We start from the raw sequence: 8,781 nt of genomic DNA on the forward strand, positions 1-8,781 counted from the left end.
TAAATCATTTTACTTTTCAGATCAATGCTTGATTCAGATTACTTTTGGTGCTGTTAGAAATTCTATACTCATTCAAAGAAATTTGTTATTAGAATTCCATTCTGTAGTCTTCACCTGGCATGATTTATTTTAAATCAGAAATTTAAATACAAGGGATAATATTGCCAATATTTACAGAGAATAGTTGCTTTATAAATCCTTTTACTTAAAGAGAAATACAATTTAATATTGTACATTTTTAAATATGCTCAGACTAAATAGGCAAAATATATGATTGTATTATTTTCTTGAATATTTGATGAAGAACTAATATTTCATCTTTCCTGCTCACAAGAAAAGACAGGGAAACCCATTAACTGTCACCTCTTACCTTGTTGAAACAGAAAACTATAGCAGGGAAAATTTGGGGAATAATATAAACGATAGAGGAGCAGGGAGTAGAAAAATGTCTTTGTAAGAACCACTTTCTCAGTTTTATTTAATTTGTTGCCAAGCCTATCACCTTATGACACAAAACTCTATAGAAATTTGTGCCAAATTATGTCTGTAAGTAACACCAAAATCCCTTTTGAGATTTGGGTAATTTCTACCCCCTTCCACCATATACCTTTAGAGTAGTGATATTCAAAGTAGATGGTCAATGAAATGATTTTTACCTACAACTGAGAAAAGGAATCTGTATCTGACTGTCTTTTATTGAGAAAGTCTGGCAATAAAAAATAAAGTTGAAATAAGCATTAAACTTGGTAGCACAATTGGTTTACATTCTTACACAATCTCTTTGTCTAATTCCCAATCAGAAACTAACACATCAAATAAACAAACTAAATCTTTGAGCAGTGATCAGTGAGTAGTGGTTGGCAAACTTTTTCTTCTCAGGACCAGATAATAAATAATTGTGAGTCATGTGGTGATAGTTGTACAACTCTGCCATGTAGCATGAAATCAGCCTATGAATAATATGTAAATAATAAGCCTGTTTATATTACAGTAAAACTTTATTTGTAAAACAGGATGTTGCTGGATTTGGCCCATGGACCATGTTTTGCATAACCGAGCTTTCGAGTACTTAGACACCTTCAATGTGGTTATGAAGGCCAGTGAGATTAGGCACACTAGTGAGTTTGCCTAAGATTATCGAAGATGGCTCATCGTTCTCTTTTACCTAATAATAGAATTAAGATTGAACATAAGTGCAGTTTCATGATATTAGGACATGTTATGTTCATTTTGTGGAACTATATATTTATATTGAAAATCTGAGTACCTTTTTTATTTGTGTTATTTCTTCTCCTTTGCCTCTCCAATGTTTTAGGGAAGAAATTATAAGTTTTTTTGTTTGTTTGTTTTGTTTTTTACCCCATGAATTTGTAAAGAGCTATTATAGACATTTGTTAAGAGAACCTGACAAAGAATGAGTTGCTTTGTTTGGGCTCTAAGTAAACAGATAAGGAAACCAAATATCTGGGAAATTATTTGGCTAAGGTAACAAAGCCAAGATTTGCCCAATTTGATCTGATTCTGAAATTATTGTTTTCCCACCACACCTATAATTCCTAGCATTTATCTTGAATATTCTCTTTTAAAATAACTCATTTTGGGGGCTGAGGATGAGCTTAGTGATAGAGCACTTGCCTAATCCTCACCTTTAAAAAAAACCAAAAAACATTTTTTGCAAAAAACTCATTGATGACTAATGTACTTTCACATATTATTCCTATAGGTGACTATTCGCATATGAAATAAAAGACTTATCTTAAATAAAAAGGTCTAATCATCCCTTTTATTAATAGAAATCAAAGACTTAAACCTCAACAGAATTAGTAAATCTCTCATTAGCAAAGAAAAGCATGTACTTTACTTTATATAATAATTATTGAAATTTTAACATCATCACATTTATATATATTTTTTAATTGTTGATAGACCTTTATTTATTTATATGCAGTGCTGAGAATTGAACCCAGTGCCTCACTCACACTAGGCAAGTATACTACCATTGAGCCACAGCCACAGCCCCAACATCATTACATTTTTTTAGGCTTTTGTTACATCATTATTTGACTTTATGATTGACATTATTCTTGTTTCAACAAAATTACTCCAAGACTTTTCATTTATATTGACTTTAATGAAATAGGACATCTTATATATACAGGGACTAAAAGACCGTTATAAATGTTTAATTTTTACTGGATTATTATAGCACTAAGACCTTTATTCAGCTAAGAAATTAAATAATTTACATGTTTCTGATTGTTAAAAAGAAGCAGTTATTTTTTTAGTATTTTTTTTTTATTCAGCAGCATCTGCAGATCAATACAGACATAGATTTTTGTGAAAATATTCATTTTAAACCCAAAAGCCTTAGACTAAAAGATGCTTTTAACACACCATTTTGTGTGAACTTGAACACATCTGTAACAAAACCCATAATATGATTAATGAAGGAGGTATCCTGAGTCAAATTGCTTTTATAGTTAATGAAAGCTTATTTTTAATTGCTTGTTAAAAATACTATAAAATTATTTTCATTATTAAATGTATATACTAAGCATAGTTAACCTTTATTGATGATATACTGTCATTATAATGAAGATTAATGGAGAAAGCTATAAATGAAGATCTAGCTGCAGATATTAATGGCCTAAATGATGGCTGATAATACACATTCCCTCGGATATTGATTTCTGGAAAATATCCCCGGTAATTCTGGAGTCATTTGGCTTTTCCAAAAGCAGAACAGAAATATTGCCTGTATTATTTGTCCACTCCAACCACTTTTTAAAATGATTTTTTCCTCCCTAAATATTTTTAAAGTAAAGCATACCATTTATGGAGAATTTGAAAACTATACATTATAGTGTAGTTTTAAAATATCTTGGTTTTCACCACTGCCTTACAGATGTTTTAATTACTGTACTATGGCCAACAGGTGGCCTTTATTTGTTTGTTTGTTTATTTATTTTTATGTGGTGCTGAGGATCGAACCCAGTGCCTCACATGTGGTACACAAACGCTCTACCACTGAGCCACAACCCCAGCTCATGGCCTCTTATTTTTATAAACAAAATTTTATTGGAACTGCCATGCCATTTTGTTTATATATTTCCTTTGGTATTTAGTTTACATAGCGTCTTATATGTTTGACTATATACAGTGCAGTTATATGTGACAGAGACCTTTAGCCCACAAGCCTACAGGGTCACAATCTGGTTCTTTAAACAAAAGTTTGCCAATCCCTGCTATATATTTTTGTATAGGCAGATTATACTTTTATAACCACTCTTTTATTTTCACTATTATAAATAATATTGTGAAACTCTTAGTTCATAAATTTTGGTCTACATTTTTTATTAACTGTACTACATTTCTAAGTGTGTAGTTTATTAGATTGACAAATATTTTACTTTTAAATTAGAAATCATCCAGACTTGTTTTGTTAAATTAAAATAATCTTTAGACGAAAATATGAAAGCACTACATAAGTCTGTAAGATGAAAAGTGAAAATTCTCCTACCACAATACTTCTGGAAAGCTTCTTGTCTCAGCATAGACTCTTAAGAGCTGAGAATTTATTCATCTAGAATTTTTTTCCATTCTTCTAAGTCAATTTCCTTTTTCTTTTTTAAATCTAATGTGATTTTTTTATCCCTGCTATTTCTTTCTTTCTTTATTTATTTTTATTTGTACATAACATCCAAACGCATTACAATTCTTATTACATATATAGAGCACAATTTTTCATATCTCTGGGTGTATGCATAGTATACTCACACCAATTTGTATCTTTGTACATGTATTTTGGATAATAATGATCATCATGTTCCACTATCATTAATTACCCCTGCCCCCTCCTTCCCCTCCCCACCCCTCTGCCCTATCTAGAGATTGTCTATTCCTCCCATACTCCCTCTCCCTATCCCACTATGAATCAGCCTCCTTATATCAAAGAAAATATTTGGCATTTGGTTTTTTGGGATTGGCTAACTTCACTTAATGTTATCTTCTCTAACTCCATCGATTTACCTGCAAATGCCTTGGTTTTATTCTTTTTATTGCTCAGTAATATTCCATTGTGTATAAATGCCACTTTTTTATGCATTCATCTTTTGGAGGGCATCTAGGTTGGTTCCACAGTTTAGCTATTGTGAATTGTGCTGCTATAAACATTTATGTGGCTGTGTCCCTGTAGTATGCTGTTATTAAATCCTTTGGATATAGACCAAGGAGAGGGATAGCTGGGTCAAATGGTGGTTCCATTCCCAATTTTCCAAGATATCTCCATACTGCTTTCCATATTGGCTGCACCAGTTTGCAGTTTCACCAGCAGTGTATGAATGTACCTTTTTCCCCACATCCTCTCCAACACTTATTGTTGTTTTAATCCCTTAGCTCTCACCATGCACAAAACTCAACTCGGCCCCCTTTTTTTAATATTTATTTTTTAGTTGTAGTTGGACACAATACCTTTATTTCATTTCTTCATTTTTGTATGTGGTGCTGAGGATCGAACCCAGGGTCTCGCACGTGCGAGGCAAGCGCTCTACTGCTGAGCCACAACCCCAGCCCAAAACTTAACTTAAAATGGATCAAGGACTTAGGAATACAACCAGAGACCCTGCATCTAATAGAAGAAAAAGTAGGTCCTAGTCTCTATCATGTGGGATTAGGTACCAACTTCCTTAATAAGACTCCTGTGACACAGGAATTAAAATAAAAAATCAGTAAATGGGATGGAATCAAATTAAAAAGTTTCTTTTCAGCAAAAGAAACAATCTGTGAGGTGAATAGAGAGCCTACATCTTGGGAGCACTAGTCACTAGGGTATATAAAGAACTCAAAAAGCTAAGCACCAATAAAACAAATAACCCAATCAACAAATGGGCCAAGGACCTGAACAGGTACCTCTCAGAAGAGGATATACAATCAATCAACACATATATGAAAAAATGTTCATCATCTCTAGCAATTAGAGAAATGCAAATCAAAACTAATCTTAAGATTTCATCTCACTCCAGTCAGAATTTCAGCTCTTATGCATACAGTCATCCCTGCTATTTCAACAATACTTCTTTTGTGTGACCATGTGACTAATTCCTGGCTAGATGAGTTGTGAGTGAAACAGACTTCTGGTTTAGAGCATTTAATTATTGATATTAGAGGTTTTATTTATTTATTTATTTTAAAGAAAGAGGAGAGAGAGAGAGAGAGAGAAAGAGAGAGAGAGAGAGAGAATTTTTTAATATTTATTTTTTAGTTTTCGGTGGACACAACATCTTTGTTTGTTTGTGTTGCTGAGGATCGAACCCGGGCCGCACGCATGCCAGGCGAGCGTGCTACCACTTGAGCCACATCCCCAGCCCAATATTAGAGGTTTTAGAACTCACTTTTCCTCATGGCAGTGTGACCAGTCATTTTCAAGACAGTGATTGCTCCATCATGCTGAATTTCTGAGGAACTACTCTGAACAGAGCCTTTCTGTGTATTCAGAAGGGAAGGTGAAAGAGAAAAACATTTTGTTACGATCCACTAGAGTTAAGGAATTTTTGTTCTTGAAGTATAACCTAGCCTATTTTGACCAATATAGGACTTAATCCAGAAAGTGGAGTACTGGCATAAATTAAATCTAAACTATTACTGAGGCTTTGGTGACAGATGGTGAGACTACATGAGGAAATCCACATTCTGTGGTGATGGAAGATTTGATATACTGTTGCCTCTAATATTTGAAAGACAATGTACTTCATGAACATCTATTTCTGTTGGGATACTTTCTTTTTTTATAGTTAGAGGTATTTATTTTTATTTTTGCATTACAATTCTTAATTCACCTTTATACCATAAATTATCATATCTCTGATTGTATATAAGATATGTTGACACCAAATTAACATCTTCATACATTTATTTTGTATAATGATGAGGGTGTCCTTTCACCATCCATGCTATTCCTCTTTTTCCTCCCTTTCCCTTCCACCCCTATTCTCTATCTAGAGGTAATCTTTCTGTTAGGACACTTTCGATAACAACATTAATAGTGTATTTTGATTACTATATTAACAGCTTTTGGTAAGATAATTTAAGGAAAAGAGACATATGGGAAATGGTAGGATTGTAAGTGGGAACAAAAGAGGATCAAAAGGTTTAGAAATTCAGATACTTACAGGGTTAGAAGAAGCAATAACTTCTTATCCCTAACCCGTAAAAGGAGAAGGCCTTTAAACAAAAGCTTTGTTAAATCAACAATATAGCCATCACACTAGTTGTAAAACTTTTAACTAGGTTAAAAAGAGAACTCGTAGTGTGGGAATTCCAATATTTCTTGGGAAAATTATCTATTTTTCAAATCTCAATCAAGAAATTGTTGAAAGAGGGAACTGTGTTATACTGTACTTTGAGATTAAAGTTTAATAATCAGTTTAGAACCATGACTGTTTGAAGGACAATCCATTTAAGTCAAGCTCAAACCAAGAGCAAGGAAAGTTGACAAGTGGAGTTTACAGGTAAGGTCAACATTTCCAGGAAACAGAACAAGAGCCCATAAAAAAAGAAGTGGTCACAGTCTAATCATTTTCTCACTTAAGTACTGTATGTACATGTCTGTGCCTCCTATCTGCTGGTACTGGTGAGTCACCCTTAAAAAGTTATACATAGTGTACTTTATGCAAATTTATCAATGGTATTCTAGGAAATAACACATTGTGGAAGCAAAACAAATCATTCAATTGGCAGTTTCAACTTATGATTCATGTAGTGCTGTGAACCTTTCTAAAAAACCCAAATGTTACATTATGCAAATATTATCAAATAAATTTGTTGGCACTTTCCAGTGTTGATTTGCCAAAGGCTACTATTCTTTGCAGATACTTAAGAAATGCAAAGAAATGATGATGTGAATGTTGTGGAACATGAAAAAAAATTAGAAACTTAACTCCAATAGCAACACTAAATCAGAGCAAACAGACAAAATATTTTCATCATTAAAAAAAAAATCACTGGGCATGGTGGTACATGCCTATAATCTGTTTACATGGAGGTTGGATCATGAGGATCACAAGTTTGAGGAAGCCTCTAACTTAGAAGGCCCTGTCTCAAAAAATAAAAATGACTGGGGATGTAGCTCAGTGGTAGAGCATCATTCCTGGATTCAATCCCCAGTATGGTGATGGGACATGGTAAACTTCTATGAAGCAATATGTAATCTAACCTAATACTAACTTGAAGATATTTTTGGACACACCTTTAATAACTTATCAATGAAAATCAATTTTTTTAATATATGAACTACTTGTTTAAAAAAATAAGGAATATCAGGGCAACTAATATTTTGTGTGTTTTGAAATTACATTTTAAGAAAAAGTTTAAATAAATAATATGTGGCACTTTCAATTTTTAAGATTACTTTTACATTTGTGTTACTATTTCCTTTATTTTCTCTTTTCAGATATCTATATTATGTATATCATCTTGTTGCATAATAATAAAAAACATACATTTATCTTTTAAACAATCTTTATAAAACATTTAGTATAACTATCACAAAATTATTCAGTTTATCTTGGTCACCCAATGACTTAAAAATGTTAAGTATAATGAGATAAAAAAAATGATGAGCAGGGCAGAGTGCCACATGCCTGTAATCCCAGCAGCTCAGGAGGCTGAGTCAGATCACAAGTTTGAGTCCAGTCTGGGTAACTTAGCAAGACCTTGTTGCAAAATGAAACTTTTTAAAGAGCCAGGGGTGTAGTGCAGATGTAGAGAGCCCCTGGGTTCTATCCCTAGTACCAAAACAACAAAAATCTAAATATTTATCTCTGTCAGGAATTTAAAAATATCAATACCCAAAGAATCTTTTCAGTTAGCCAAAATCACTTAGGAAACAGAGAGTAAAGTGTCAGTCTTCCACCTACATCTACAGGCTCAGGGTACTTCAGTTAAGCATGAGGAAGAGTTTGGGAAACATACCTTTAAAAATCCTGGATGGCAGCAGGGATCCAATTTGGAGAACTAGAGGGAGGCTGCCTTCCTTGTCACTCTGTGACTCCAGATTCAAACAGAAGAAATACTGTTCCTCTGAGACAACCCTCACTGACCACCAATCCCCTGCTCTTTGTACCCCATTTGTGTCACTGTGATCACCTGCCCTTTGCCAGTAGATCACCCACCTTTTGCATGCAGATCACTCACTGACCACCATTGCCAGCTGCTGGTTGCCCATTTGCCTGCCTTTTGCTTGCCCATCACTGCAGCTGATATCCACCCGCCATGCACCCTCATTTGCCCGCAGACCACCCACAGACTGCCTGCTGCCCCCGCCCATTGCTGGCTAGAAGCCAATTGTCAAAAGACTACCCACAGGTTTGGTTACACAAAGCCGCCACCATCTTGGGTTACCAGCCAGGGCCTGGAGATATATTGTCAGGGTATCTACAGGTTTGGTTGCACCTCCAGGTTTTCCTGCTGAGTGCACTAGTGGCCACTATCTGACTGCCCCTTTACAGGGATGCTCTTTTGTGTGACCACATCCCTAGTGGTCTCTCTGCAAGTTGGAATGGCATTGAGATCTTGAAACTGCAGCAAGGTAGAGCCTGTGGAAGTTGAAGCCCAGGTCCATCGGATTGCAGCTGGGTCTGCATGGGCCACCCTGGGACTGGCAAGCCTGTGGAAAGCCAGAGACTGGGGCAGTTCCCCAGAGGGGAGCACAGATTGGAGAAACTGGAGAAACTGAGCTCTCTCCAGCTTAGTGAGTCCTGAAGTGCATGGGGCAGAAGGGGCTGG

This window comes from Callospermophilus lateralis, unplaced genomic scaffold, assembly GCF_048772815.1.
Source record: "Callospermophilus lateralis isolate mCalLat2 unplaced genomic scaffold, mCalLat2.hap1 Scaffold_190, whole genome shotgun sequence".
Taxonomy (NCBI): Eukaryota; Metazoa; Chordata; class Mammalia; order Rodentia; family Sciuridae; genus Callospermophilus; species Callospermophilus lateralis.